Here is a 25,860-nt window from a genome sequence, read left to right as displayed (position 1 = left end):
TTGATTGATTGATTGATTGATTGATTGATTGATTGATTGATTGATTGTGAGGTTTAACGCGCCGATATTACACAGGCGATGAGGCACGCCGTAATGGGGGGCTCCGGATTAGGTTTGACGACTTGGGGATCTTTAACGTGCGCCGAAAGCAGGTTCTGCTTGTCTGGGCCCGGCCAAGGATTCAGAGGAAATGAGGGGGTTTATTTGGTCGCCCGAGGTCTCGCTTACCGGTTGACCCCCGGAACCTCTCAACCCACTGGAGAAACTAACCGCGCAGAGGATATACGCACATATCAAGCAGATACACAATACCTTAGACTGAGTAGGCGAATTTACCCAGAAGCGTACAGGACGTTCAACGAGAAGGAAGAAGCTACAGGAGGAAATTACAAACGGGGTTTTTCCGAACAGCCACAAATATTTACACCAAAGTGCGAACTTGCGATGCAGTACGTATTATCCACACGGTGTGGGCAGGCTTGGCATTGTATGAAAGCACAGATATAGAATCCTGGGAGGCGAGCTCGCTACGCAACCCGGACCCCAACAGCCACAGACTCATCATCGGTCAAGACACAATCGGTGGCGACGGGGAAGAAGGACTTTTTTCCTATCGTGAAGTGACCGGTGGATCAATAAAATTATTCCTCCTCCTCCTTCTCCTCTTCCCCCTCCTCTGGCAGTTAGGACTGCTAACATTGTTTGAAGGTAAAGAGTGGCCATTATCAAAGAAGCGGAACGTACGGCTCGCCTGGTTTTCCGTCAGCGCGGCGCGGTCTACGCTCCGGCCCGCGCCTGGGCACCATCCAAGTCGCACGGCGTGGGAATGGCGGCTGAGCACGTGTCCGCAGCAGTAGCGCCCACAGCGACGCCACTCGGACAGCCGCCGCTCTTCACGGAAGCGTGGACTCGCGGCCCTCGACGCGCGCAGCTCCGTTTCCCGCCCAAAATAGTGTCGCGTCCGCGCAGGCGGGCCCGGTTATGCCTCGGCAACTCCCCCCTACTCGGACCACATATTTATAGCTCTCCCACGGGCGTTCTGCGCGCCTAGCACCGAGTCGGCATTCATGACGAGCCGAACCCCCTTCTGTCTCTCGTGGCCGTTCCATCCGCTCTGCCCGGAAAATAGAGTCTTTGTCAAAAGTTTCTAGATCACGCAGAAAGTTTCCGGGTCACAAAGAATTCAGACTAAATGCTTAACATGTAAGGGTGGCCTAAATGCTAGATTACGATAACAAAGGAGAGTGCTTCCGATAGTTTTCTGGCCCAAAACATATTAAGGGGCGAAGTCCCTGAGAGGCTGGGGCTGTTAGCGCCTCCTGTCATCGTCGTAACCGTCGTCTCAAGTAGTTACGGCATTAAAACTCAGGGACACTCGTTTACGCATCGTGCTAGAACGTAACGCGTATTAAAAAAACACCGGGACACACTCATTTACACCTCGCGCTGGAACGCTTCATAACACGTACTAGAAAAACACCGCGGTGTTTTTCTAGTACGCGTTACGAAGCGTTACGAAGCCTGGAGTAAACGAGTGTCCCGCGGGACACTCGTTTTCGCCTCGCGCTGGAACGCTTCCTAACGCGTACTAAGACACCGGGACACTCGTTTACGCCTCGCGCTGGAACGCTTCCTAACGCGTACTAAGACACCGGGACACTCGTTACGCCTCGCGCTGGAACGCTTCCTAACGCGTACTAAGACACCGGAACACTCGTTTACGCCTCGCGCTGGAACGCTTCCTAACGCGTACTAAGACACCGGGACACTCGTTACGCCTCGCGCTGGAACGCTTCCTAACGCGTACTAAGACACCGGGACACTCGTTACGCCTCGCGCTGGAACGCTTCCTAACGCGTACTAAGACACCGGGACACTCGTTTACGCCTCGCGCTGGAACGCTTCCTAACGCGTACTAAGACACCGGGACACTCGTTTACGCCTCGCGCTGGAACGCTTCCTAACGCGTACTAAGACACCGGGACACTCGTTACGCCTCGCGCTGGAACGCTTCCTAACGCGTACTAAGACACCGGGACACTCGTTTACGCCTCGCGCTGGAACGCTTCGTAACGCGTACTAAAAAAACACCGGGACACTCATCTACGCTTCGTTCTAGGACGCTTCGTGATTCAAGGACACCAGACTTTTACAGGAAAGCTGTATAGCTCTACTCCGCAATGGTTTCACTTCCGTTGGCAAAAAACGCCAAGGCGCCAAAAATACACTCATACACTGCATGCGTCGCCCCTCCCCAGGTTTCACGTTAGTGGAGATGGCCCGGAATTTTCAAAAAAAAAAAAGATGGGAGAACTTTTAAATGCTCCGCTCCGGCACCTCGGAACTCGGGGTGCCATCACTAAGCCGAAAGGAGGATTCACAGCGTCTGCAGAATGCCACACCCAAGAAATGTTTCGCGACCCGCAGCCTTCCTGGTCACGCAAGGCATCTCCAGTTGTCAGTTATGCTGTGGTCAGCAGCTACATGCAGCTTCCGGAAATCTCGTATCACCGAAATTATCGCAGGGTGACATCAACGAAAGATGACATCACTTGGCAGAGAAGAGGCTGCGCGGTGCCCGGAAGACCCGCAAGCTAAAGAATTTTCCTTGGCTGCATTTTTTAGTCTTGCAAGAGCTCCCCTCACGCTGGTTCTACTGTACTTCTGCAAGGCCGTATAATTGCCACAGAAGTGTGTGCGCCCGGCCAATTTCGTGTAGCTTCTACAGCTAAAATAGAAGACAGGGAATGATGTAATCCCGACACACACACACGCGCGCACGCACGCACGCACGCACGCGCACACACATACACACACACGCACACACGGAATAGAACAACAACCGATTATCCCGGTTTCTCCTATTGACTGATTACAGGGTTAAACGCGCCGACGCAACGCGGACGATATGGCGAAGGAAGGAAGGAAGTAAACTTTATTTTCCTGAGCACCCTTAGTCCATGGCGCCGTCTTGGGAAGCCATGGCCATGGCTTCCCCCGCTCTGGACGTCAGCAGGAGCTGTGTCGCAGCGCTGGGGTCAGCCAGACTTGCCTCCCAGGATGCTAGAGTTGGATTCGGGATGGGGGTCAACTTTGGATGTCGATCACATGCCCATATTGTGTGGAATATGTTTGGGTAACCTCCGCAGAACGAGCAAGTAGGGGTGCCGGGTAAATTTCGAAAGCGATGTGTGAGATGTTCAGTGGGTAATGTGTTTGTCTGAATCTGTCGGAGGAGGACGGACTGCCGCCTTGTGAGTGTACGATGGGGGAGGGATGTACCTTGCGCTGCGCGCGAAAAGACTCAAGGTATTCGCGCGGGCTAAAAGACGGCTGTGCATCACTTAAGGACGGCTGTGTACCGCTTAAGGTTGACGAGAGCTGGTCAGGTGCCCGGTAAATAGTTGCTCGGGCGAGCGTATGTGCCCGCTCATTTCCTGCCAAACCCTCGTGCCCAGGAGTCCAAATAATGTGGAACGCGTACGGTTTGTAGTCGAGCGCGTCTTTCATGAGGCGGGCTGTGCGGTGGTGCAGATAATTTCTGATCAATTGTCTGCAGGCGGCTTGCGAATCGCTGACGATGATGATGGGTGTTTGCGGACGAAATGCCGTAGTAAAGGGATCCGGAGTAATTTTGACCACCCGGGGATCTTTAACGTGTGCTTAAATCTCGTTCACACGGGCGTTTTTGCTTTTGGCTTCCATCAGAAAAGCGGTCACCCCGGCTGGGAACAGAACCCGCGTCCTTGTGCTCAGCAGCACAACGCCATAGCCACTGAGCCACCGCGGTGGGTCTTCTCGTAAGCAGCTGGGCGTTGCGGACGACCGCCACGAAATTGCGCAAGGCGTGGTCCTGCTCGCTGACCCGCAGGCAAGGCTGGCCTTACCTCGACGGTCGATTAGAGAGTCACTTCACTTAATCAACAAAATGCGCAGCGGCCAGAGGAAATGCCACGCCGTTTACCCCAAGCAGCTCAAATATTCACGCAGCCTCGAATGCGCCAAGCTCTCCTACCGTTTCTCTCTTCTTTTTTCGCGCCAAAAAACGAGGAAAGAAGATCCGAGCTGTAGCCTCTGTCGGTGTTGCCACAGTGGCTCCAAGGTGAGCGCGCCTGAGCGATGAGCCGTCACCGAGGAGCGCCGTCTTTGCGACGTGACTGCTGCTGCTGCTGCTTAAGCGGCACCGTCTTGCTCAGCGCCTGCCCCAGACGAGATAGCTTGACGGAGATGCGAGATGACGAATATAAGGCGCCTGATAGAGGCGCGGTGCAACATTAATACGCTCCTCAATGGGCGAGTCTTGAAGCCGCCACGTGCTTGCATTAGGGGGGAAGGCAGGACAGGGTGATTATTTTTAACGGCCAGCCCCTCCTGGCGAGTTAGGGGGCAAGTTAAAACAGCAATCTTCTCGGGCGTGACAGACGCGCATGCAGGTTTAGCCGGAGAGACGCCCGGGGAAGACTTCGCTGGCAGATTCTCCGGCGCCGCTGGTCCCGTCCTGGACAGCGTCGCGCGTGACTGCGTGGTGACGCCTTGGTTAACAGATTTGCGTCACAGAAATGCGCGTTTCGGTTTTGAAGACGATGGTCTTTCTTGGGCTACCTAAACGCAAAAATGTTGGCCTGTCTCTCTGCCTGTGTCATTCGACTCAACCGCCCGGCCAACAAACAGTCGAAAGAATGCTTGGACACGAATAATTTGTAGGCAAGTCCATTCCAAACTACAAAAGCTGCTGCCATGGGTCACACATGTCTATATTATACAGTGAAAGTGAAACCTCCGGCATATTTGAGGTAAGATATAAACCCGCCGCGGTGGCTCAGTGGCTAAGGCGTTGCGCTGCTGAGCACAAGGTCGCGGGTTCGATTCCCGGCCGCGGCGGCCGCTTTTCTGATGGAGGCGAAAAGCAAAAACGCCCGTGTGTACGAGATTTCGGCGCACGTTAAAGATCCCCAGGTGGTCAAAATTAATCCGGGGCCCTCCACTACGGCGCGCCTCATCGCCTATGAAGCGTCGGTGCGTTAAACCCTACAATCAATCGAGGTAAGATATAATTATGAGCAATATGAAAGGGAACTCAGGAACGCGTGGCAAACAGCCTCAAAACAGACTCGGAGCGATACGCGGAGGGGGCTGTGAAAAACAAAGGGGGAAAGGAGGACGCTGTTCCACTAACTGTTAGCACTCCCACCACGCTGGCATTTCTACAAAGCAGCAGCAGCTTACGTCATTTCGCCGATAATATGGTATCGACCGACAGCCGATAAGACGCACGGCGGGAATGGGGACAGTTGTTAGAACAGCGTCCCCCTTTCCACTTTGTTTCCGACGGCGGCCGCTGCGTATCACTCATAGCTGGGTCGGAGGGTTTTTTCTACGCGTTCCTGGGTTCCTTTTCATATTGTTCATAATAGTAGATACGGGAGAGTACCAGTGTTGTTTTAACGAAGAATACACGTTGATTTACTTTAACAAATGAAAAAAAAAGCAACGCGTTGAAAAGGTTTCAAAGAGAGGCGACGTAAAAACAAACAGTGAGAGAGAGGTAGAGAGCGAGAAAGCAATTTATTGAGCTTTGCGCGGTAAGAAGGCTGTTGTGGCTGCCGGTTTATGCCGTCAGCGACGTCGGCGGCTCTGGCGGCTGTGGTGACCAGGGAGATTTGGTTCTCCTGGTCTGCGCTCGCCAGTGCCTCGTCCCACTGCTCATTGAAGGAAACGAGGGGGGGGGGGGGGGGGGCGAGGGAAGGGTCTTTGATGCATCCCCATATGATGTGGGGAAGGGTCGCGAGGGCTCCGCATGTTTTGCAGTTTGGTGAGGGGTAAAGGGAGGGTGATGAGGGTGAGCTTGGCGGGGTTCGGAAAGGTGTTCGTTTGAAGGAGTCTCCAAGTGTGCTCTTGTGCGGGTTTGAGCAGCACACTGACTGAGGAGAGTTTTCTGTGGGAGAGGTGGTAGTGCATGGTTATTTTTTGATATGAGATCATGCTGTCTCTGGCGGATCTGACACGACGGTAGGGGAACGTGTTCGCCCCGGCTCGGATAGTAAGCCCTCGAGCTATACTGTGGGCGGCCTCCTTACCCTCCAGGCCAGCGTCCGCCGGAGCCCATACGAGTTTTCGTTGCATGCGGCAAAAATGTGAATGCCGTCTTAGAATTGGAGATTATGGTTGTAGGGGTTGGCCTTTCTACGAGCGCTAGGGCTATAGCCGCCTCTTCCGCAGTTGCAGGATTGGAGGTGAGAAGTGTTAGGGAGTTAAGGGGGGGGGGGGGGGGGGGTTATGGGGTCGTTGGTTACTGCGATTGCGAATGCAGCACGATGCGTACATACTGCCGCGTCCACATAGATTGTTTCCGCTTTGGTGGGAAATCGTTGCTGTAGAGCCTTCGCCCTCTGCTCTCTGCGTTTGGTGTGGTATACAGGATGCATATTTCTGGGGATTGGTTTGACAGACAGCTATTTGTGAATTTCAGGGAGTAGGGGGAACCTGTCTTCCGTATTATTGACCTGGTTGATTTTCAGTTGTTTGAGAATGTGGTTTCCAGTTGGCGTTTTGGATAAACGAGTTATTTGATTCGATATGCGAACTTCTATAAGCTCTTCTGCCGTGTTGTGTACCCCTCAGCTCTCGATCTGGCAGTGGAAGTGCTTAGAGGGAGCTGAAACGCCGATTTGTATGCCTTCAGAATTAAAATATTGACTTTTTGCAATTCGGTTTTAGAGGGTTGCAATTATGGTAGGGAGTACGTGATTCTGCAAATGACGAGTGATTGGATTAGCTGAATTCTTTCGCATTCACGTAGGCCTTTCCGTCGGTTTGAGATTCTACTGATAAGGCATATCGTTTGGGCGACGTGCCGTTCAAGAGTTTTCAGATATTCGCTATCTGCTCTGTTGTTTTGGATATGCATCCTAGAATTTTGAACGCGGAGACTTCTGGTATGGGATCATCCCCTATGTGGACTTTGATGTTAGGGGATACTTTGCAACGGGTCTTGGGGGTCAGTAGAAGCAATTCGGATTTGCTAGGAGAGCATGTTAATCCTGCCTTCTCGGCTCATGTTACCACCTGTTGTACTGCTTCCTGCAAGGTTTGTTCTATTTGTGCTTCACTTCCGCCTTTGACCCACAAGGTAATGTCATCAGCGTATAAACTGTATCTAAGGTTCGGAATCTGGTCAAGTCGTTGGGGAATTTCTAGTACGGCCAGATTGAATAGCAAGGGCGAAAAAACTGCTCCTTGGGGCGTCCCTTTAGCCTGGAGTTTTACCGCGTCCGACGTAACTCCTCCAATCTGCAAGATGACCGTTCTATCGGTTAGGAAGCTCCGTATGTAATTGTATGTGTGATGCCCTGGGTTTACTGAACTAAGTTTTCGCATAATGGCTGAGTGGGATACGTTGTCGAATGCTTTTAATAAATCGGGTGCTAGGATTGCTGCTGTGTCGAGGTTGTTTCTAGGGGTTATGATTTCGTGCGAGATTTGGAGAAGAATGTCGTGCGTGGAAAGCCCCGCCCTAAATCAAATCATAGTATGCGGTATAGAGCTCGTCGTTTGTAAATGAGGGACTAGTCTTGCGTGTATAAAGGGTTCAAGCAGTTTTCCCAGACACGACGTGAGGGATATAGGTCGTAGGTGTTCAAGAGAGAGGGGTTTACCGGGCTTGGGAATAATTGTTATTTTGGCGTGTCTCCATGACTGCGGTAGTGTGCCCTGTTTCCAGTAGTAGTTGAAGTAGCTGGTGATCTCGACTATCGAGTCGTCGTCTAAATTTCTTAGCATCTTGTTGGTGATTTGATCAGGACCCGGGGCTGAGCCAAGTCGTAAATTGAGTATGACTCCCTTAACCTCTGCTTCGGTGATGTCCCTGTCCATGTTCGGGTTGTCTGTGCCCGTGTATGGGGGTCGTGAGTGGTTTTGGGAAGGTACGTATCTTTGATGCGATTAATAAGGTATGTGTCCGAGCCAGTGAAGTATTGTATAATGTGGGTGAGTCGGTGGGCCTGGTCTATTTTCGACTTGCTGGGGTCCAACAGGTGTTTGAGTAGTTGCCAGGTACGTTTCATCCCCAGGTTAATTCGGTCGCAAATTTCGTCCCATTGGTTCTGTGAGAGTGGAAGAGTGTTTTTGGATGGCGGATTCTAAATCAGCGAGTTTTCGGCGTAGTTTTCGATTGTGTTGATTTTTCCTCCACCTTTTCTGAACGCTTTTGAATGCTTCCCATTGGTGTTGAAGATGCGTGTCCACTGTTTCCGCGGGAATTTCAGGGTCTGTCCTTTGAGTGACTGATTTCACGTCTTTAACCAGTTGTTTGACCCAGCTGTGGAGGTCCGGGGGGTTTCGTGTGCTTTGTTCGCCTTGATTCTCTGACTTTTCTGAACTCGGGCCTGTCGGTGAGTTGTTGTTGTTTGTGAGTTTCGTTGATGGCATGAGTGAGCTCAAGGTCTATCTGTATAATAAAATGGTCGCTTCCAAGTGATTCATCCGTGGTTTTCCACCTGACCTGTTCGGCGTGTAGTGAAAGTGAGGTCTGGGGTGGAGTTTTTCTGTACGCTGTTACCTATCCTGGTTGGGGTATTTGGTTCTGTTTCTGTTGTAAAGTGATGAATTTGGGCCTGATCCCAGAGGTCGTTGCCTTTGTGCGTACATTTGGAGTAACCCCATGCTCTATGTGGTGCGTTGAAGTCTCCTAGCACAACCAATGCGTAGGGACCCGCCTCTCGTCTGGCTAGCGAGAATAGAAAGTGAAATCGATGGTGTTGCGCTTTGGGATTACTGTACACGTTTAGAATGAAGAGCTTTGTGGCTCTTTTTTTGGTGGGCAGAATCGTAATGAAATCGTGTCGAATTGGGTTCTGCTGGGGGTGATATTACGCTGAATAAGTACTGCTGTTTTGTGATCGCTGTCGCTTTGGAAGGCTTCATAGCCTGGCAGTTTGGCTGATTTGCCCGTCTCTTGAAGGGCAATTACATCTGGGGTAATTTCGACTGATTGAACGAGTAACTGGAGTTTGCACCTTTTCTTCGCGAAACCGCTACAGTTCCATTGCCAGATTCTAACTGCGCGGGTTTTATTATTGGGTTGCGAATCCATGTTGAAGCCCTGTGTGAAGTCCGGTTTGGGGGACTAGCCCTGCGGGGGTGCTTATGTTTTTCATGAAGTTACTTATGAATGTGTGCAACTCATTTCGGAGAGCTTCTATGCTAGCCTGTATGGCGGTCATGTTGGACTGTAATTCGTTCTTTTGCTCGTGAAATGTCTTTCTTACTGAGGTTAAGCTCTTTCCTAGGATGGTAATTCTTTTATCTACCTCGTCATCCTTCATAGGTTCCTCTACCCTATTTTCCGGGGAGTCACCTACAGTTCTACATTTGGAGGCAGGGGGGTTACTATCAGAGTCTTCCTGGGGGCGGTTTTCAAGATGCGATTTTAGCACCTCATTTTCTTGTCGCAGCGTGTAGTTTTCTTGTCTGAGAAGCGCCAACTCCGCTTTTATGTTAGCTAGCTCCTTGACTAGCTCTGGAAGGAGGGGGGCGGATATTTGAGCGCTTTGGCGTGAGCAGCGAGAGGAGGCACTGGGACTGCTCACCTTGTCGCTTCCCGGCTGCTTGTTCGAGGATCGTATACATTTAGTGTTTTCTCCTGTTGTTGCGAGCTCTCCTGTTTCTGGTTACACGTGCTTCCGGTTTCTTTTGTGTGGCCGTACTCGGAACTCTTGGGGCGTTTTGTTGGTTGGTATTGGCGTCGTGTTGGTCGTGGCCGGCAATGGCCGCCTGGGCGTAGGTCAGGGGCTGCCGGCGGGGTTGAAATCGCGGTCGCGGCCAGTCCGCTGATCCAGTGAGGTGTGGGCCATCACACACGATGCACTTCGGGAGGCATGTATGGTCTGCAGCGGCGTTGAGGGTCCCGCAGGTGTTGCACCTTGGCGGTGGCCTTGCATTCGGGCAGACGTCTTGTCGATGATTGGGTTGCCAGCAAGCTGTGCAGACCTTGTGTTTAAAGGGCCTGCACCGGAAAGTCCCTGCACTGTACCTGATCCAGAAAGGGTCTCGGGTGCCATTGAATAGAATATATGCCATGCTGGAGGTTCCGAGGCGTTTTGCTGACAAGATTTGCAGGTCGGGGTTGTAGTAGTTCGTGGCGCTACGGAAAATGTCTTCAGGAGAGTCGTCTTCGGGTATATTGAATATGACTCCAGCGACGGTGTTGTCTGGGGCTGAGACGTGTGCGGCCATCTCGTATCGTCGGACTTTGATGCTTATGAATTGAATTGAGGCGTATTTTTGAGCCCTCTCCTCAGCGGGGGTGCTGATAAGCAAGTAGTTTGGCGTTCGATGAACCCGTATCTAATCAGCCATGTTTTGGGCAATGCATGCTTCTTGGAAGATAGCGTTGGCCAGTGTGGCCTGGGGCACTGATCCGAGGTCGAGTCCTCCTCTTGAGCGTAGGATGATCTTAATGTCCTCCTCGGGGAGCGGCGATGCCGGAGGGCCACGGCGGGCAGGTCAGTTCCGGGCACCGTTGCGGCCGGGTGCATTGTTTGTTGGGGGAATTCCAGAAGACTCACTTTTGGCGTGCTGTCGTATTACTTCCCAGCCGTCTTGGCTGAGTTCGGACGGGTCGATATCCTCTCCTTGCACTACGACCTCCATGGCCGCGGCTGCAGGCGTGGGTCAGGTGGCTGGTCGCGGGTAGGCCTGGCCATTAGGCCTAACCCCGGCGTGGTCCACAAAAAAAGTGGAAATTGCGTCCAGGAAAACGCGGGAAAGTCCGGAAAACTGATGTCAAGCCGTTCCTTACATCTTCCGACGTCGATGGGCACTGGTTTTAAGGGCTCCGGGAGGGAGTTTCAGCTCAACACTCGAAACGTTGGCGGAGCTTTGCGAGGCACGTCCGATCGAAGAAAGCGACAGTGAAACAAAAGACGGTTCTTTAAAGCAAAACAGAAACGAATAGCCGCAACGGCTGGCGCGCGAGCACGACGAACGCCGCGGAATAATGCATTTCAATTGACCAAACCTCCATTGCACTCATCATGAGAGGAGGGAGAGGGGGTGCAGCGTGAGGGGTGGGAAGGGAAGAGAGCATAGGATGTCACGTGACAGGAGAGGCAGAAGACTATCGTCTGTCGACGACATTTACAGCGAAGCGAGCAGATACGGGGCCTTTGTTCTTTGTTCTTTTTTTACGCCTACAGAATTTCGCAAAATTTCCTACTAAAGTGTAACCATTATTACGCCGCTTCTCCGTTTCACCAACCTCACTTTTCCTCAATAGCATTCTGGAGGGCGCTGGACTAGACAGATCTTTGTGATTTCGTGACAATATTTGCAGACTTTCGATGCGAAAGCATTACGTAGTTCGTTGAGAAAAAAATTACGCCCATCTTCCCGCGAGGGAACCCTGATGTGATGCGACGCATCGGGGGTTCAATTCAATTGGCCGTAACGTTGCCTTGAGCGTTTGCGCTGACGCTGGTATTGGATTGTGTCAGCCCACTCGCTGAAGGGACCGTCGCTTCCATCACGTCTTCATCGGAAGAATCAAGTCAAGCACGGAGTCGTCAAGCAAAGTCACGTGGAGTCGAACGAGAGCGAGTGCTGACTGAACCGCCGCAGCGCGCTACCCGCTTTATATTCACAGCGCCTGAAGGAGAGGAGACAGCGGAGGAGAGTCGCGCATGCGCGCACTTGCGCACACCGCGCGCGCCGGAGCAGTTGTTAACGCAGTGAAGCGCTCCCAAACAAGCGCGCCAGCGGTGGTATGCTAATGAGCCGGAGTGAGAGTGTTGCACACAGCTGTGGGAGAGAAGAACGGAGGAGGGCTGCGGACGGACGGCGCGACGACGCAGGAGGGACATGCCTCAGAGCAAGAGTTGCGTCGCATCTAAAAAAACACCCTCCGTCCGGCGTCTGTTGCAGAGAAACGGCTCCACAACTCCCGTGACTATTCGCCAGCGGCGCACAGAGTATAACAGTAAAGTATACTATAGTTGAAAAGAAGATGAGGTAAACCGGAGTCCGGGTGGGAATCGAGCCGAGGGGCTTCGATAGCGCTGTAATGATGTAATTCGAGCGCTGGGAGGACACCAAGATAGGGAAAGGGAGAAAAACCTCCAGAGCGAGTTTCTAAGTTATCTAGTGGGCATAGAGCAGCAATTTTTATCTGAGGTACTTTGTGACCCTTTATTATAAGTACTTAGTGTGTTTGCTGACTACGTTCTCAAAGCATTAGGATGTAAAAACAGTTGAAAAAAAGTGTTGCAGGGTTCCTTGCATGTATTGTGGCCTTCGTCTTATAAACGCCTGTTAGAGACGTGTACTGAGGCACATGCGAGTAATTCGAGCATGATAGTCACGGACGTGGTAACTAGGCAAGCATCAAAAGGCGTCCCCGCTAAATGTCCCCCTTGCTTGGCGTGCGAACGCGGCCATCATGCCGCTATCATGAGGACTGCCGGCGGTACAAGCATGCACCAGGGAAAGATAAGCGGCAGGCGCGAAGAAAACAACGCGGATTACGAAACACGCATGCATGACACTGTTTCGTAATACACGTTACTTTATCCACGCCTGTCGCCGGTTACCTTCTCCTCCTGTTTGTACCTGTTGCTTCCTTCTTACCTCTCAGCGGTCACATATCCGCTGGTTCGGACTCATTTTCTCTCGCCGTTACGGTGGAATACAGGGTGATCAAAATTAAGTCGACATGTTTTTTTTTTTTAATTAGGCGCTTAGCTTTACATGAAGACCACCTCTGCAGTGAGGTTATGCGCCCAGGGGGACACAGAATGAAGCGGTAATTATTGATGTCATGGCCTAACTAAGATATAATAATTAACTTTTTAGTGGCTGCAGTAAGCAGGCATGTTTGTATTGAGAAGTTAGACGCAATCGTGTTTCTACGCAGTTTCATTTGGCAGAATTCTTCTAGCGCATCCGTACTGCGAGATATCGAACTGCGAAGTTTAATTGCCGTTCGCATGATTACTCATGCTAGATAGTGACGACCGGCGCAAAGCTCCTTCCTTTTGTTCTGTGTTTCGATAGCGGTTCCGCCTACTGCAGATTGCGATAACGCCAGCCAAGGCTGAAAAGAAAGGGTGCCAGTTATCACTTTTGCCTATGCCTTCACCTCGTTGTCAAACTAAGCACCGTACACAGCAGGCACGTCACAAAAGGGAGGAGCTTTGCGCCGTATTACACTGTCTTGCATGCGTAACCATGCGAACGGCAATTGATTGATTGTAGGGTTTATCGCGCCGACGCAACGCAGGCGATGAGGCGCGCCGTAGTGGAGGGCTCCGGATTAATTTGACCACCTGGCGATCTTTAACGTGCGCCGAAATCTTGCACACACGGGCTCTTTTGCTTTTCGCCTCCATCAGAAAAGCGGCCGCCGCGGCCGTGAATCGAACCCGCGACCTTGTGCTCAGCAGCGCAACGCCTTAGCCACTGAGCCACCGCGGCGGGTGCGAACGGCAATTAAACTTGCAGTTCGATATTTCGGAGTACGGATCCGCTAGAAGAATTCTGCCAAATGGAACTGCGTCGAAACAGGATTGCGTCTAACTTTTCAATACAAGCATGTCTGCTTACTGCAGCCACTAAAAGATTAATTATTCAATTTGAGTTAATTAAGCCACCGACACTAATAATTACAACTTTATTCTGTGTCCCCCTCGGCGCATAACCTCAGTGTATAGGTAGTCTTCCCGTATATCTAAGCGCCTAATTTTTAAAAAGCCTGTCGACTTAACTTTGATCACCCCGTATATCCAGACCGATGTTTGTTTCCTAATCTACGTCGTGAATTCTCCTATATCCGCTATGGATGACACTGCAATAGAAACTAGCATCAAGGCCTACAATAATTACCGATACAACAGACTCGGACAGGCTTCGACGGGAAGCGAGCGCCTCTTTCCTTGCTCCCGCGAGTCGCGCGTACCCATGCGACGCTGGGCTCGTCGCGCTTGTCGGACGGTCCACTTCATCCTTCATGCCCGGGCAAAAGGTATCGTTGGCTAACGCCCTCTCGAGCCCGTTTCGAGTGCGGTGCATTTGCGGAGGAACCCGCGGTCGGCCGGCGGCAGCCCGGAGCCAGCAGGCCATTTCCAGGCACAGACAAAACAAACAGGGGAGGGAGCCGAGGCCATCACGAGCACCCTAACTTGGAGGCTCAGAGGCAGGACTCAGAGAGAGAAAGAGAGATGGCGAGCTGGTGTTGGTCGGCGCCCAAACTTTTCGTCACGCCCGAAAAAAAGCAAACAAAACCACGAGGGCCTGGTAGGTTGTATCTGGGGCACGCGGGTTCCAGAAGCAGAGACCGCCGATGTACACAAAGGCCCCTCTCTTCTCCTCTCTCGCATGTTTTTCGCCCTAACGCCTTCTCACTGCATTGGGCACTGCATTCGGGTGGACTGCATTTGGCAGGCATTCTCGGGTAATGAGTGGCAGCCTACCATTGTCGACGAAGGAGAAAGTGTATGACGGCTGCATCTTACTCGTACTCACCTACGGGCGGAAACTTGGAGGCTCACTAAAAGGGTTCAACTTAAATTTAGGACGACTCAGTGAGCGATGGAACGGAAGATAATAGGTGTAACGTTAAGGGACAAGAAGTGAGAGGAGTGGGTCAGGGAATAAATGCGTGCTAAGGACATAGTAGTAGAAATTACAAAGAAGAAATGGACGTGGGCAGGGCACGTAATGCGAAGGCACGATAACCGCTGGTCATTAAGGGTAACAGAGCGGATCCCTAGAGAAGGCAAGCGTGACAGAGGGCGGCAGAAAGTTAGATGGGCAGATGAGATCAAGAAGTTTGTGGGGATAAATTGGTCGCAGTTAGCACAGGACCGGGATAATTGGAGATCTATTGGAGAAGCGTTTGCCCTGCAGTGGGCGTAGATATGATTATGATGATGATGATGATGATGATGACGATGATGACCCCCTCACACAGCTCTTTCTATTGGCAACGAGCAATCGCCGACAGAGCACCCCATTGGTATCCCCTTTTTGAACTTGTTCGGACAGCGACAAGCCGGCGTTGAAGAAACGAGTTTTGAATGGCAATGTATTGCACGTCTGCTGTGATGGCGGCCGGTCGAGTTCCTCTTCGTGACCAAGGCCCGTGGCGGGGAGCCACGTGAGGGCCGCGGCGCTGGATCTTGCGTGTTTCTGGTTCCATCATGACTTCCGCTGAGGGCAGGACCGGGTTTGCGCTCCAACAAGGAAGTCATCATCCACTAAACGTCTTCGTCCGCCCACTCCAACTATAAACCTGCACACACGACGAATCTGGGAAGTTGTGGACCGTACAGTCGTTTCAATGTTCACAAGAAAATCTGAGCCTTTTACGAATGCGCAGTCTGCCTCTTGAAGGAGTACTGACACCAAATCTTGACGCCTAAAAAATGATATAATTGGCTTCATTAGTTTGTACAGACGCCTCACAGAAATGTTTGCAGCGATCCGAGGCCGGAATCACATCTAAAATCGATTTCAATTGTCCCGGCCGCGAGCTATGACAAATCGGCAGCACTAGCGAAATCGCTGTCGGCGTGACGACACATTGACCGGCGTGTCTGGCCGGTTCAGGGTGACGTCGTAAGTAGTTTTCGGAACCGGAAACGATACCCTGCGCTGCTGTTGGCGGTGGTCTTCGTTTCGGCAGGAGGCGTGGGTGTGCCTCTGTGATCAATTCCTGTAAACTTCGAGCACTTTGCCTGTTCGACGTCTTTGCTCTTCAGTTCGTGGCCGGCGCATGGTGTTCCCTAACAGTTGTGCCGTAAACTGCGCGGTGACTTATCTGAGCGGCCTGTGCGCGTCGTCGAGCTCTTCAAAGTTCTGCTATGGCAAGCTCGCGGAATGCGAAGTACTGCTCAGTGGAAGCCTGTCCAGGCAAATCGATGACGACGCCAAGATGAAATATTTTCCACGTGACGATGTGCAGCACGAAACGTGAACTGAGTTCGTGCGTGGCGGCGGCCGCAAGAACTGTCGCCCAATCCAGCCAACAGAATTTGCTCGTTGCACTTCTCGGCTGCTACCTGCAGAGCCCGAAGTTGACGGTGGAGCTGCAGTAAAAGCGGAGTGGAAGCAATTAGGCAGTTTTAGAATAGGGGAAGGCGGTGTTGGGGGCCCCCAACAAGTTAGGGGAACCCAAACGCAACGCGCTCACGCGCAGCGTGTTTCAGAAAAGGGGCGTCCCCACCAGCCCCGCAATGCTCGCGTTGCTCGGGTCAGCTTGAGTGTTGGGCTTAGCATCGTGGCGAATATTTGATCGCCGCTGTCTGTACAACTGCGAATGACCACCCCTTACACAACTTTTCATCATCCCATTTTTCGCATGGGGAACTTTATCGGCGATAATTGCCGTTTGAGCGGTCGGTGACCAAGACATTTGCCGTAGCCTGTTTTGATTCTACCGCGCAGGTGGCGCCATCTTTCGGCCGCTCGCCGCACCGCTGTGCCGACAGTGCCGGCTCGACCCACCGAACCTCCGCTGCTGGTCAGCGAGGCTTACCATCGCGGCAAATATCTGATCGCCGCTTTTAAATTCATCGCTGATAACAATCCCTAGCATAATTTTTCACCACGCTAACATCTACTTTCTCGCATGTGGAACTTCTTCTCGGCGATCAGATTGATTGGAAGAGTGGCGACAAGCTGTTGCTATCACGGTCTGCGCCGGTTCGAGCCGCAGCGATATTAAAAAACGGACGACGGCGAAGACGTCGCCGGCCTAAGCGCCCAATATGTGGCCAAATAAGGTTGTTCTGTCTGTCTGTCTGTCTGTCTGTCTGTCTGTCTGGTAGCAGCGACTCATCCGAGTCTGATGATTCAGACGACATGTTGACTGCGCGGACGAGTGCGGATCATGTGCAATCGCAGCAGACGATGCGGCGAACGTCCCTGACTTCACGGAAACCGTGACGTCACATTCTCCGTCCTGCATTTGAACGGTCATTTGGCGCGTGAAGATCGAATTTAAAACTGATTGGAATAAATGTGTTATGATTAATTCTACGGTGGCGGCTGGCCACTTTTGGTTCGATTTTTGTAATTACTGGACCAATAGGTATTCTTTACAGCATAAAAACCGAAAACGAGAAATTTAGTGTCAGTACTCCTTCAAAGCGTACATGTTTGACCCATCGTCATCATCATTACGACTACTATCACCATCATCGCCGTCAGCCTGATTGTGTCCACTGCAGTCCAAAACCCTCTGCTTCATCATCATCATCATCATCATCGTTGCTTCCTTCCTCTGCCATAGATACGGTCCTTCCCGCGGGTTCGACCAACCTTTTCTGCCCTCGGTGGCAACCACCGAGGAAAGTCTTTTGCAGGTTCCGTCGCACCGCGCTGTGTTAGTTTTAGGTTACGTTTAGGTTAGTCTTAGGTTGGGTTTAAGTTTCGAAGGCTATGTTAAGTTAGGTTGGGTTACGTTGCAACGGCCTCTTAAGGTGCTGACGCGACGGAACGACCTGCAAACAGACTCACTGCGCCGAGCAGTCCACAGAACCTACACCACTGTTCACCATGTGGTGTACTGTTATCCTGTACAGCGTGATTTACGTTTAGCTATATTGGGAGGCTCTGCACTGCATGCACGGCTGCTGTAACCGAGAAACAATTCGAATACAAGCAGAAGTACGACAAAGCCAGTCATTTATGACTATGATTTACTGTACATTCAGGACGTCAGAGGAATCAAAAGACGCGCTTTCACGACACACGGTTGCCTACTCTCTGTCCCCCCTTCCTCTGCGCCACGTTTTGTGTGTTCTTCTTGGAAAACAGAATTCCGGTCCCCGGAAATATCAACAAACGTCTCACGCATCCTCGACGTTGAGACGGACAACGCGTCCAGGTGCATGCCCCCCTCCCGCTCCACGAAACATTTTCCCGAGTTCTGCAGCTCCCCTGCAGCTTCTATTTACGCCGGCCCAGCAGTGACAGATCGCCCGTAAGCCAGAAACGCGGTGTCTTACGTTCACACTAAAGAAAGACAACGTGCCGTCTACTCGTGTAACTTTCTCCGGGGGTGGTGCACTACATTTTCGAAGCCAACTCCAGGAGCAAACGCCAGAGAACGTAAATCAAATGTTTATATCTTCGCTCTCAAGTCGGAGTCTATTTTCTTGCCGACTTTTTTGTTCCGCGGCGCAAAACACGATGTGCTGCAAACGACGCCGCCGTTAAAGTGCACGTTGACGGTTTCTAACGTTGTGATCGCTAGAGCAAGCGTAAACGGTCGTTGCCGGCATTCCTGGGCCTTCCGATGCTTTCGGGGGCCTTTATAGCTGTGCACGACCGCCAAAACTTCGCTGCTCAGCTAACAGAAGTGCCGAAAGGCTACGTCGGGGAACTGCTGTGTTCTGGAACTTCCGTCAGTGCCCGCAGATCGATTGTCACAGCCAAACCGAGAGGGAACAACCACTTGTAACGAACAAATCTGGGTTATGCCGTAAGTGAATAAAATGCTGTTTATTACGAACTCCGTTCATAACGAACGAAGGCTGCTTTGCCGTGAGGTTCGGATTGTCGCAGGTTAGCGGCGGTCCGAACTCTCTGGGATACGCGTTTGCCCTGTGGAAAGGGTTGATGCAGAGATGCAGGGTTGATGCTATTTATCCATGATGATGAGGAGGAGAAGGAGGAGGGGGGGGGGGCATGGTGGCTGTGAATTCAATCAACTGTTAAGGGTTGACCGGTGCATCGCAGTTGCATACAAACTGCAGGTGGTAGCGATTAAGTTAATTGTCATTTCCTGCGCATACGCGTTTAAGCGGTTCTCAGAACGGGCCCTGTGCTCTACCGCTGTTTATCGCGATACGAATGCTCAGCGGTCGGAGCGCATGGCGACGGCGGGTGGCCGGATTAACGGCGTCTTGGCCGAAAAACGCGTTCCACGTGGACAGCCTGGTGGGGAACGGACATATATAGATATGGCCCAGTGCCAAGAAAAACGTCCTCCGGCAAGGTTCGAGTGAAAACGCGAAAATAATAGCACACGAGTGGGGAAAACAAGTTAATTGGAAGAGAAAGAATGCGAAAATAACAATTACACGAGTTCAGTAAACAAACCAATGCTAATATATTAATTAGCAGTAGTTGTAAAATCATAACTACTGTGTTCATTGCTACTTAGGCACAAGATTTGGCAAGCTCGGGTGAGAAAACAGAAAAATTGTAACACATTAGAGCAAAAACGCAAAAATAACGACTATGCGAGTTAAAAAAAACAGGCTAAATTTAGTTTAGTAGTAGCAGTTGTATGTTAACTGAAAGATAACTGCAGTGTTCGCAGCAACTTACAAGATTTCGTCAAGTTCGGGGGAATTCATTCCACAGCATTTTGCTAGGTTTGGGAACGAGAACCTCTTGTTAGCTTGAGTGTTGACAGCGTTTCATTCCAGCTGACAGTTCATTTCAGATATACATTCGCATCATATTCAATCTAGAAGTTTGCAGACTAGATCAAGAAGTTTGCAGGGATAAATTGGTCGCAGTGAGCACAGGACCGGGATAATTGGAGATCTATGGAAGCGTTTGCACTGCATTGGGCGTAGATAGGTTGTTGTTGTTGTTGTTGATGATGATGATGATGATGATGATGATGACGATGATGATGACACCATAATTACGAGTATCCTTGTTCCGACACTGCTCATCTCCACTACACCAAGGTCGTTTCGTCGTCCCTTCTTGTCATTTCTAACACCGGAACTCAAAGCCTATAGCCGTTAAAATCCTGTTTATATTCCCCGGTGACGTCTCTCTGGATTCACGGCTCTAGGTTGCAAAAATTTCACAGACTGCGGAATAATTTCGCGTATTTTTATATGAGCGATAATCACGTGATGAAAATTGGACTGCGATAATCTGATTCGGCGCCCCGCTGCACGTGAGACGTTCATTTGCCTTGCTGCATGTACTATCACGCTTACTATGACCTACAGCGCGCATTAGTACTCAGGCGAGTATATCATCAAAACGATGACTATGGGCATATACGTTAGTATAAGGCTTGATTCGTTAGGACGTTGTGGTCCTAATGGGTACTTGATCTTCAACCCCGGGTACCAGACAAAGGTTGTATAAAGCGGCGAATACTAATGAGCGTTGTAGGTCATTGTGAGCGCGATAGTACATAGTTCCTTACTAGGTTTCTTTGTTATTTCTCGTGCCTACCATATGCATTGTTTTCTCCTTTTCTACCCCGTACCCTCCCCCCAGTGGGAAGTAGCCGGCACAAGACCAGTTTCTCAGACCTCTGCTCTTTTAATCAATACGGATGTTTGTATGTTTACTCCTTCTCTCTCTTTCCCGCTTATAACGATTTTTTCGCCTTCCCGCTGACTTCGTTATAACGAGGGATTCAGAATCAGAATAGCGAATCAGAATAGGAAATGAGGGGCTCGTAGAAATAACACAGACCAACCCTTATTTCTGTGTTATATATATATATATATATATATATATATATATATATATATATATATATATATATATATATATATATATAAATATATATTGTAGCGAGGGTAATTAATGAACGGACGCAACAGGCCATCAAGACATCGGGTTATGTGCCTCACCAGCATAGCCCATGTAGGATTATGCACAATCCACACAAGGGGATATTCGCCAAAGAGGTGTCAGGGAAGACGATGAACCCCAGGAGGTACATGCGCCAGAAACGCGCTCGGTAATTGCAACACGCTCAAACCTGCGTTTCCATCGGCTTCGCTGCTGCGAATAAACAACCTCACCCGGCTACCGGCGTGTCGGCTGTCTTCTTGACAATAAATAAATAAATAAATATATATATATATATATATATATATATATATATATATATATATATATATATATATATATATATAATGAAGAAAATGAAACACGTCGAAAGAGATCGAAACGTTAAAACCTACTCTCTTTCGACGTGTTTCATTTTCTTCATTATACTTACCGGTGTCCGAGAAATTGCTTCCCGCTATATATATATATATATATATATATATATATATATATATATATATATATATATATATATATATATATATATATATATATATATACATATATATATATATACAGAAAGGTAGGTCGGCAGTCTACAACGCCAACGGAGGCATAGGGGTGTGGTTTGGCTCTTTTTTTTACTATATTTAATGAAGTTAACATGTTTTTTTTTTAATATACGGAAGAAAGAAAGAAAGAAAAACACGCGCCCAGAGTGGGGACCGAACCCATGCGTGGGTTCGGTCCCCACTCTGGGCGCGTGTTTTTCTTTCTTTCTTTCTTCCGTATATTAAAAGAACATGTTAACTTCATTAAATGTAGTAAAAAAAAAGAGCCAAACCACACCCCTACGCCTCCTTTGGCGTTGTAGACTGCCGACCTACCTTTCTGTACTTCCTCAACGAGCCCCTCACTTCCTTACTACATATATATGTATATATATATATATATATATATATATATATATATATCCTCTGAAACAATTCCCATCCGTATAATCATCTGTTTCTTATCACGCACCCTTGTTTTGAGAACAACCTTCCATATGAGCCAAGAATAAGTCGCTGCTTTATCAAAGACCCTCGCGCAAACGTTAACATCTAACGAATCGCGCGTGCCCAGAGAAGTAAATAGAGACGCATTTTTAAAGAATCACGCTTTTAACGAAGTCCGTTCGCTGTCTCAATAACTTCGTTATATCCAGGGTCTACTTAATTTACATAGTTGAATGTGCGATTGTGACTTCGTGTAACAACTTGTAACAACTTGTAACTTCGCTTGTAACTTCCAGCCACATTTTGTGCTCGACTGTCGTTGATGGGAAACCCCGTACCGTTGATCAACTGAAGCCCTGCGAGACTTTAAACGAGGGGTATTTTCAAAACGTTGTGGGTAGCCGGCTATGACGCAGTGCTTCGTCTCCAGGAAAATGAACCACCTAAGTCTCGCTTAAGAACGAGCAAGGCACTCCCGCATCCCGGTTATATCAAATAATTCTGTTGGCCACAAGACTTGGCACATTCGAAGACGACCTCCTTAACCCTTGCCGAGTCGTCATAGCGGAAGAAATGTCGCATCCGTCAGCCCCCCCCCCCCTCTTCTTCTTGGCCAGTCATCAAGAATGGAGTGAAACCTCTTCACGGGGGAGCCGTCGGAAAGTTTTAGTGGAACCGACATAAAGTTGGATGAGATCAAGTTAAGGGGGACTAATGGTTGCCCCTTAGTCCCCTCCTCAGAAAATTTACGCCGACACGCGTTCGTGTAAACTTTCTGAACATGCGCAGCGTAAGGTCTGACGGGCCATTAAGGAGTCTGTGAATAAACGCTTTTTAATTGATGAGATTATACGGGAGCGAAGGGTAGGCTCAAATGGCGCAGTGTGGTTAAAAATTCTGTGGAAGAGGTGTTCGTCCTTATAGATACCCTTTCTTGGTGAAAAGCAACCAGCTTAAAGGGACCCTGCAACACTTTTTTCAACTTTTTTTTAAATCTTAAATGCTTGCAGAACGTAGTCACCCAACACACCCAGTTTGATTGGATGGTCGCAAAGTACCTCAGCCAAAACATTACTGCTCTATGCCCATCAGATTACTTTGAAACCCGCTCAAAAGATTTTTCTCTCTTTCCCAGTCCTGACGTTCTTCGACGGCCCGAATTACGTCACTGAGGCCATGTAGCGGCTGTTGGCCGGTTTTCCTTCAGTTGCAGAAATGAACGCTTTTCGATAGCAACTTTAAAAATAAAAGCGACAAAAACAAAGCAGAAACGGAAGGCGTTTCCGGTGCGACGAGCAAATTAAGCAGTGCCGTTCCGTGCTGGCGATAACTGTAGCTTTCGCAGTGCTTCCAGACGTGAAGGAAAAAGTGAAAGCGCTTATCGAAAATGTTGCAAGGTCCCTCTAAGGGAGAAATGGGTTTAAACTAAAACTGTTGAGTAAGTTCACGAATATATTCACCCTGATGTCTTTGCAGAGTTGTACTAATGTTCGTCCTAATATATATTGGCAGAACTACAGCGGAACGCTGTAGCTCTGCCATGAGAATATGATAGCTATAAAACGTACTTGTATAACGTGCTCTGAAGGTAACTTCAAACAAAAATTAAGCACTAATCTATCTTTCCCAGTACACCGGCACCAATCTGGGTGCCCATCGACGTCACAATGTCGACATTTGCTATAAGAGGAATTGAATATGAGCCACCTCCAACCGCGATAGATTTATTTCCCGCAATATACCCATGTATGTGGCCGGAGAATAAAAGAAACAAAAGGAGATATCGCGCAAGTTAAGCTTGTGCCTTCAAAGCTAGTGTTTAATGGCACAGGGTAAGGCGAAATTGAAAAAGAAAAATAACTTTTTCTTCGCAATTAGGGCAGTTCACCTCCTTATGCACATTTTTTATAATCACACTTATTTGAGAAAGTTGTATTTCTGGCTCAAAAACAGTTTTCCCGCAAGCAAGTAGCAAATGACCACGCATTATTTTGGAATGTGCTCCATGTTTATAGTCATTTTTTTCATCCAGGAACTCCCAGCTCCAGATCAAAATGATAATCTGGAACCAGCTGTATCAAGACATTGTTTGGCAACCATTTCATAGGTGATTTTTCAGCCAAGGCAATCCAAAGACGTTGTGCATGTTTCTTCCACATTTGTGCTTCGGAGCCGCGCGCCAAAAAATGTCTCTGTTGGGCTTCACCCTGTCAAGATTGCAACATTGGATGCTGTCCTTTCATTCAATGATGGTAACATCGCACGAGCCAGGATTTCAAAATAATTCGGATTGAACCATCGGCGCAACACCACCGCCAAGTGGCTAAAAGAGACTTTGCGAATAGTGCTGCTTCGACAGCTAACAAAATAGCAAGGCAGGAGAGACAACAAGCTGAAAAGCGAAAAAAAAAGGACTTCTACGATGATTACGAAGCCGGTGCTTACTAAATAAACGACTCAAGTGGTGTTTGTGGAGAAAAAGTATTGTTCTTTCACCTCTTTTTTTACTTTAAACTCAATTATCTCAAAACAGGGTTTTTTATTAAATAGGTACTTTTATTTCATATATTTTCCGGGAAAACCGGCTGTTTCTTTTTTCCTGTCATCTAAATAAGTTGCCACCTTTACTGTGCCAGAAATGAAGATATGCACGCAACGGCTTTCTTGTTACAAAATTTTCGATATGTAAATTAAGCCAAAATTTAGGTACTGGCAAAAAAATTGTTAAAAATTTTATTTTATTCTGATTTCAAAAATTCTGGAACAGTTTAAAGAGCCCAAAATTTGAAAGAAAATGATGCGGGCATTCTGTAGATATCTTTAGAAGATGCCGAGAAAAATATACCTCAAAATGGCCAAAAATGCATGGTAAGTATAGGGCTCACCCTGTGCCTTTTAAGCGTGTTATATTCCGCCAGTACATTGTTTTGACCGGAAATTAACTATAGCTTACAAAAAAGAAGGAGTTAGTGAACAAAACTAATCGCGAGTGTTCACACAGGCGTGTTAGGAATCGAGAGAAACAGAGTAGCTCACTCTCTATAATCCACGTGTTCTTTTAACGACGTCTCTTTCAAAGCGCCAGCAGCTCGAACAGCGGCCGTAATCCTCAGCGCCGAAACGGGGGGCCCGCTGAGTCGCCGGCACACAACCTACCGCTGGGCCGGGTAGCGCCGAAAGCCACAGTCCGACTGCTTCGAGTACCGTTTCACAACTCCGGCAACCTCAGACTTATTTTTGCTTCTGGCTCTTTTTAACTGTTCGCTCTGTTGCGCGCTTGGAGAGAGAGAGAGAGAGAGAGAGAGAGAGAGAGAGAGAGAGAGAGAGAGAGAGAGAGAGAGAGAGAGAGAGAGAGAGAGAGAGAGAGAGAGAGAGAGAGAGAGAGAGAGAGAGAGAGAGAGAGAGAGAGAGAGAGAGAGAGATAAGAGCAAGGGGGTGACAGTAAACCTCCTAGTAGCTGGCGCCACCTACCCGGAGGGACCGAAACGCTGCTACACCGAAAGGCTGCTACACCATTACGCAAGTCTGAACTCCGCGCATACCGTTCTGCCTCGAGTAAAGCGCTTAGTCTGGATTGTGTAAGCCTAAATCGCGAACCACAGAGGATTAACGCAAACGCCTCGCGGCTTAAGGTGTGATTCTACCTAAAAATCGGTTTAGGAGCGATTTACCGGTTCGCGCGCTGCGCGAATTCTTTTCCCCGTAGGGGTGTTGGCCAGGTTCTATTGCATTAGGGTGGTAACAGAAGCGATGGGGGCTTAAAAGCAAATTGCGCCTGCATGCTAATTAGGCCATTTTTCGATCACCCCGATTCCGTGCAGGTTTCAACTGAACGTTTTCAATTTGCAGGGAAATTTCCCGTACGACAGATCCCGCCAAAACAGATATCAGCACTTTTTGTATGTACTTTTAAAATGAGGTTTAAATACGAAATACAGGGAAAAAAACGAGATGAAACTCACCAGTTTTGCTTTTAGCAAGTTATTGGCGAAATACAGAATATAAGGAATCGAGTAAATTACTGGTTATTTTGAGTCTACCGTAAGGATGCAAAACTATCTCTAGTACTATCGGTACTATCCAGAGCAGTATTCAATGCGATTTGGCTGATTGCTCAAGTTAGTGTAGTTTAATTACCTCCTTGAGTAATTCAGCATGTTTCAATTAAATTCTATATTGGTAATTAGTAGCTTATTTTAAACTATTTCTTGCGTAGCTTCTACCCAAATTGTAGGTTAATTTTTAAATATTTTCGAACATTGTAATGATTTTCGAGAAAGCAACGAATATCTTCGCTGCCCCTTTCTTTACAAACTCGGGAGACTCG

General features: G+C 49.1%; 1 protein-coding gene across 3 annotated transcripts in view; it reads right to left on the bottom strand.

Annotated features, from left to right (window-relative positions):
• Positions 1 to 24,751, bottom strand: part of LOC144138443 (voltage-dependent calcium channel gamma-8 subunit) — a 54,176-nt gene extending 29,425 nt beyond the window's left edge. For 2 of the 3 annotated variants that reach the window (XM_077670724.1, XM_077670726.1), the window contains exon 1: positions 745 to 933. The gene's annotated coding sequence lies outside the window, so the exon portion shown is untranslated. Of the gene's footprint in view, positions 1 to 744; positions 934 to 24,569 lie in introns of those variants that run through there. The other variant, XM_077670725.1, reaches the window with a different exon arrangement.
• Positions 24,752 to 25,860: the final 1,109 nt, after the last annotated feature.

The sequence above is a fragment of the Haemaphysalis longicornis genome, unplaced genomic scaffold (assembly GCF_048455015.1).
Source record: "Haemaphysalis longicornis isolate Haplotype H1 unplaced genomic scaffold, Haemaphysalis longicornis Haplotype H1 scaffold_5, whole genome shotgun sequence".
Taxonomy (NCBI): domain Eukaryota; kingdom Metazoa; phylum Arthropoda; class Arachnida; order Ixodida; family Ixodidae; genus Haemaphysalis; species Haemaphysalis longicornis.
The sequence above is the reverse complement of the archived record's forward strand: the minus strand, read 5'-3'. Positions and strand labels throughout refer to the sequence as shown.